The sequence below is a fragment of the Cryptomeria japonica genome, chromosome 7, assembly GCF_030272615.1.
Source record: "Cryptomeria japonica chromosome 7, Sugi_1.0, whole genome shotgun sequence".
Taxonomy (NCBI): domain Eukaryota; kingdom Viridiplantae; phylum Streptophyta; class Pinopsida; order Cupressales; family Cupressaceae; genus Cryptomeria; species Cryptomeria japonica.
The window spans coordinates 245,545,003-245,551,595 of NC_081411.1; the positions used below are offsets into that span (position 1 = coordinate 245,545,003).

A 6,593-nucleotide genomic window follows, 5' to 3' on the forward strand; every position below is an offset into this window, starting at 1 on the left:
CAAGAGATTGATCACTCGAAGGAATCAAATTGTATGAAAGAAGAAGAAAAGAAAGAAGTAGAATGACAAGATACAAAGGTGGTATGAAAGGTACTGTTGATGTGTTTTCTATGACACCTCGAACACAGAATAAAATACTTAGTATTCTATCCTCTCTTGAACAAGGAAGCCTTGAGTGTTAAATTTCGTGATTAAACAAGGCAATCCCAAGGTTTACAATGTAAACAATCAACTTTAATGCTGGATAGACCTAGTGAATTGATGTGATACTAGTGGTAATCAGAAAGGGACTTACATTTCCTTGGAACGTGGAAACAAACTTTACTTATATCAAACAAAGATCGAAGGGAAAGGGATAGAGAATCTAATCTGATTCAGACCTATGAACAATGATGATAATGAATGATGCTCAGATAGACAAACTCCTTGAATCAAGCTTTGCTTCGCCATGATGCAACCACCACACAAAACTGATGCAATCTCCAAAGGTAATTGTTGATGTGTTTTTTAAGCACATGCGAACACAGAATAAAATACTTAAAAGTATCTTATCCTCTCTTGAACAAAGTTTCTCAAATGCTGAAGATTAGCTTAAGGATCACTTGAAACAACTCCAAGGTTCTTGTATGTCGGGTCACGACGTGTGATAAGCTCAATGGTTTGATGTGGTTATACTGGGATCAATAGGATGGTAGGCTTTGCTTGAGCGAGGTGAGTCTTTGGGTACCCACAGTCTTTGGGGTTGGAAAAGATCAAGATTGTTGAATGCTTGAATTGCTGGAACTTAATCATCCGATGTTGCAATCTTGTGATGCTTTTTATCCTAAACTAGCTTGAGTTTAATAAAAGGGTAAAAGGGAAAGGGTTGAGGAAGTCTAAGCTTACTCCTAAGAATGCAACAAAATGGGTGAATGATTCAATGGAATCCTACTGGGAAAGGTCTCACCATCAAATTGAACAATTTGACACAAGCTCAGTGCAATCTTCTAAGGGATAATTCAAAGATATTCAGATCATTATCATCAAACATTGATCACCATTCAAGTTAATGCATAAACAATGGATGTATAACAATTCGAAGTTAAACTCATATAATTCTAGTTGACTGTGCAAGGCGCACTTACAATCAACAAGAGGCTACTGGTATGGACTAAACGGAATCCACACAAATGCATTCAACAAATTCCTCCATTCAATCTAACCAACATGAAAGCAAATGAGAAGTAGAAACCATGAGACTTGTTGAAATAACACATTTCACCATAACTTCAATGAAAGAGTATCTCATTTACAAGTCTTAACAACAATTCTTCCTTCTCCTAATCTAACTTCTATTCTATATTCTTAATCTATCTATCCTTGGACCATACGCTATTCTATTGTTCTATTCTATTCTATTCCTTCTATTATTAACCTTTACAAATGAAGAGCTTGAGCTTTATATAGAGTTCATTACAATAAATGGCTAGGATTGAGTCTCTATCAATGGCCAAGATTTTACAATGAAACCCTAATTAGGGTTTGTTACAATACTTTATTCTGGCCAATGAAATAATTACAACATTTTGACACATGTTATCTCTGGAATATTTGACCAATAGATAATAAGGGTAGGTGCCTTGAAGTTTGTGCCTTCAGATGAGCTTGGTGCAGTGAATCTGGACATGCTGATGTGGAGCTCCTTTGATTGGTGGAGTAGTGACTGGGATGATGATTAGGATGCCATCTCATCTTGCATTTTATGGACTTGTTCATCATCATGAAGGGATGTTGAGAGATATCTCTCGATACTCGACATTTCAAGTTCGCTCAAAGTAGTGGTGATGGGAAGCATTGATGTAACTGAGTCATTCCTGCATCCTCGCTTGCTTGCCTTGGGGTGATTGTATGATTTCTCCTTCGCACTGCTTTGATCTCTTCATGTCTCCATGGCATGGTGAGAGTTGAGATTCCTCTTGGGCATTTTTTTGTGCTTGTAAATGAAGGCATGGGAGGTGCAAATTGATATTTCTTTGCCTCTGAACACTAACTTTAAGAGAAGGGTCATCCAAGCTTGAAGAAGACCCCCAGGGCTGGGTCAAAATTATCTTTGATAGGGCGGCCAAAGGGAACCCTGGGCCAGCTGGTTGTGGGGGAGTGTTGAGAGATCATAATGGTATGTTAATTTCAGCGGTGGCGCTCCCCTTGGGAACCCATACTAACCACCTTACTGAAGCCATTGGGGCCTTCCAAAGTCTTAATCTTGCTAGGTGATATAACTTCAAACATGTCTAGATTGAGGGTGATTCTAGAAACATTATACATGATCTCAAAGGTATCTCTAGACCATCTTGGAATGTGGAAGTGTGGATAAATAAAGCTAGGGAAATCATCAATTCTTTTGATAATTTTATTATTTCTCATATTTATAGGGAGTCCAATGTTGTGATCAACTACCTATTGTGACATATTCACACATCGCCCCATTGCAAATGGGGACCCCTTCTTTTTGCTTTCTAGGGTTTGTTTTCTAGGTGTTTAGGGTTTGTCTATTAGCCTTTGCATTTTGAGTGTCGCCAGGGGATCAATAGGATGGTAGGCTTTGCTTGAGCGAGGTGAGTCTTTGGGGCCCCAAAATTAGGGTTTCTTTGAGAGTCTTCCTTAGGTCCTGGTTTTGCTCTTGTTGCTAATTGTGTCTTGCTTGGTGAGTGAGTGTCATTCTTGAAGGTTCGAGCTAGGTCGAGTTGGTGAGTGATGAAGTCTAGAATGTCATCTTGATCTTCAAATGCCCTGAAATTTGGCTAAGTTTGGAATGTCCTGATCCTGAAGTTTGACTAAGTCTGGAAAACTGAAGAATCCTCCAAAAACTAGATTTTGCAATATAACTCCTGGAGGTCCGAAACCACTCTCAAACATCCTGAAAGTATATATGGAATATAACTTAAAGTATAAGAACGAAGAAAGATATTCCATAAAATGATCTTGACGAAGAGTCCAAAATGTCAAATTTCGCTCCTGACCCTTCCAAAGGGTCCAAAGCGAATTTTGCTCCTGACCCTTCGAAAGGGTCCAGAGCGAAATTCTCCATAAGACATTCTACTTTGACCAAAACCTAGAACTAACGCATTCCCAGGCTTGAATGAAGGAAAAAATGCTTGTTTGAATGAAGAAATGTGAAAATGAAGTCAGGATCTTGGCCAAGATTAGGAATTTCGCTCCTGACCCTTCCAAAGGGTCCAGAGCGAAAATCTTTATAACTCTTGTTTTCCTCCTTATTTTGGCTAGGCGTTGGCTTGATGGGAGATGAATGGGTATGTTTTTGCCTTGAGAGGGAGTTTGATTGATTTTGAAGAACAAGATTTTGGCCTAAAGGAGAATTTCGCTCCTGACCCTTCCAAAGGGTCCAGAGCGAAATTCCTAAAAGCTTTTATTTTTTGCAATGAAGAAGATCAAGTTTTGATTTGTTATGACGTGGATGGAAGAGAAATAACTTGTCTTTGCCTCTTGAGGTCGTTTTGAAAAGGAGAAATGAAGAATCTAGCCCAAGTTAAGATTTTCGCTCCTGACCCTTCCAAAGGGTCCAGAGCGAAAATCTCTCTAAGAGGCATTTCTTTCCTTATTTAGCCAAATCTTGATGACCAAGACATGATGAGAAGAACAATGAGCATGATTTAGCCTTTGAGAATGTTTGGAAGTTATGAAAATGAAGGATTCTAGCGAGGAAAGTGAATTTCACTCCTGACCCTTCTAAAGGGTCCAGAGCGAAATTCTTAAGATCACCCTTTTTCCTTGCAAATCAAGACAAGATTTTGGTTTTAATACCCTGGAGAGGAGTGAGGCAAGATGTTCTAAGTCTTGGAGGTAATTTGAAGTTGAAAGGATGGCAAAATAGCCTTAAAACAAGATTTTCGCTCCTGACCCTTCCAAAGGGTCCAGAGCGAAAATCCTAAAATCTACTTATTCCTTTCAAATTTATGCTAAGCTATGCCTAGACCAAGGTAAAAGATGCCCTTGAGATTGCCCTTGAGTTGATGGTTGTCTCCAAAAATGATGATTTTAGGCCAGAGGAAGAAAATCGCTCCTGACCCTTCCAAAGGGTCCAGTGCGAAAATCCTTCAATCACCTATTTTGCCTTGCAAAATCAAATCAAACTTGGATTGGATGAAAGAAGAGAACTATTTCCTAGCCTTGTGAGGTGGATTGAAGTTAAAATGATGAAAAATGAGCTACAAGCAAAGAAATTCGCTCCTGACCCTTCCAAAGGGTCCAGAGCGAAAAACCCTAAAAACACTTTTTCCTTCAAGATTTGAGTAAAACCAGGCCTGGACTACAGTGAAAGAAGCTATTTAGAATGCCTTGGAGAGATTTGGACCTTCAAAAAATGTGAATTTTGAGCTCAAGAGAGAATTTCGCTCCTGACCCTTCCAAAGGGTCTAGAGCGAAATTCTGGATAGGTCCTGTCCCTGGCTAGGTTGTTGAGCGAAATTCCCAAAATGCAGTGTTTCCTTCAAAATATTGTTGAGCCTAGTCAGTGGTTGAGATGAATGGATCCTGGAGATTGCCTTGGAGAAGGTCAATGATCAAGCAAAGGTGAATTTTGACCTAAAAAGAAAAAATCGCTCCTGACCCTTCCAAAGGGTCCAGGGCGAAATTCTTGAAAACACCTATTATTCACCTTGTTTAGGCTAAGTTGAAGGCAAATTGCAAAATTGTGATGGCAAACCTAGGTTGTGAAGATTTTGATTCATGAAGCAAGCAAGCCTAGATGAGAGGTTCAAATAAGCCTTGAAATAATTTAAGCCTCCATCACTTTGAATATTTTAATGCCTAAGGAAAATGAAGATTCATCAAGCCTTAATCAAGCTTTAACATTCCCTAAACTTGCCTATAGTCTTTCACTAAATTTGCCTATTACAAGACATTTGGAAGACTAAAACAAGTTCGCATAAATTAAGGCATTCATAATTTGATTAATTAATTTCTAGGCCTTGAAATAAATGAAAAAATCCACCTTTGAGCTTTGGAATTAATTTAAAAAATTAAAAATTATGCTTGAGCACTCAAAAATCATTATTGTGCCTTTACAAACAAGTCGGCCATCCTTTGAGAGGAGTTTTATTTTATTTTATTCCCTATTTACCAAGTCGGCCTTGAGGGAAATCAAGCTAAGCGCCCTATATAAGGGAGGTGTATTTTAACAAATTCAAATCATTCTTTCATTATCTCTCATGCGAACTTGAAGAGCAGATTTGGAGGTGCGAAATTGAGCGAGTTGGAGGATAATTTCCAGATTTTGGAAGGTGTTTGAAGGCGAATTTCCAGATTTTGGAAGGTGTTTGAAGGCGAATTTCCAGATTTTGAGAACCTAGTTGAATGCGAAATTCTTTTTGAAGGCTGATTGAAGCTTAATTCATCCAAAGGAGGACCTGAAATTCAGATCAAACGTCCTTGTCCAGCAAATTCTCATCTCCCTTCATTCATTTTTCAAGGTTGATAGCTAAAAATTCAAGGAAGAGGTATGAAGAATCAGATTCTTGAAATTTTTATTCAAAATTTAGTTGGATTTTCCATAGTAATCCTTTGGAAAATGTAAGTCTTGTACAATCTGATTTTAATTTAATTTGAAAATTCATAATTCTTAGATTTATCATCATTTTCAAATTAATATTTAGTTATTTCCTTGAAGGTCTTGAATCCTATACCTTAAGATATTATGCTCAAACCCTAACTTTAAGCTTTTGTGTAGGTATCAAATAACGACCTCCACAGGACCAGACCAAGACAAGGATGACCTTCTCCAATCTAGCATCATCAGGGACGACATCTTCCAGTCCAGTATTCCAAGGAAAAGTACACCATCCATCCTGCACATCAAAGACAAAGGAGGTCAGAGAAAGGGTCCATTGGAGAAGCAGACAGTTTCAGAAGAGTTAACTAAAGTTAGCTTCTCAGCAGCATCAAATTGAGCATCAACCAAGTGTCAGACAAGGTGGCGTCCCAATCATCACTCCTCCAGTCGGGTTGGTCCACTTCAGCATGTCTAGATTCAATGTACCTGATTCATCAAGAGATGGCACTAACTTCGATGTACCTACCCCGACTATCCATTGGTCGAATATTCCAGAGAAGACATGTGTCCAAATAATGCAATTATTTCATTGGTCAGAATTAAGTTTGTTGTAACAAACCCTAATTAGGGTTTTCATTGTAAAATCTCGGCCATTGATCTCAAGTTGATTTGAGCCATTGAATTGTATTGAGGGCACTATATAAGCCCTGGCTCTTCATTTGTAAAGGCTAATGATAGTTAGTCAGTAGTTAGAAGGTGAATAGTTCGCTAATAGTGGATAGTCAGCAAATAGTATAGCAATTAGAGTAGAATAGAAAGAGAAGGCAAAGATTGTTGCCAAAATGTTGTTGTAAAAGGCTTGTAAAACTTCATTGAAGAAATGGTGAAATCTATGGGTCGATTCAACAATTTGCATGGTCTCTATACTTCTTAGATTTGATTTCATGTTATTAGATGAGTGGAAGAAATGTGTTTGATTGATGGTGAAATTTGTATATCCATACTACTAGCAGTTTGTTGAGTGCAGACTTGCCTTGTGTAGTTA

General features: G+C 38.2%; 1 long non-coding RNA gene across 1 annotated transcript in view; it reads left to right on the forward strand.

The window, feature by feature from the left end:
* LOC131856241 (uncharacterized) overlaps window positions 1-6,389 on the forward strand; it is a 68,504-nt gene extending 62,115 nt beyond the window's left edge. The window contains exon 3 of the long non-coding RNA XR_009358369.1: window positions 5,726-6,389. This is a non-coding gene — a long non-coding RNA (uncharacterized LOC131856241). The remainder of the gene's footprint in view (window positions 1-5,725) is intronic.
* The last annotated feature ends 204 nt before the right edge of the window (window positions 6,390-6,593 follow it).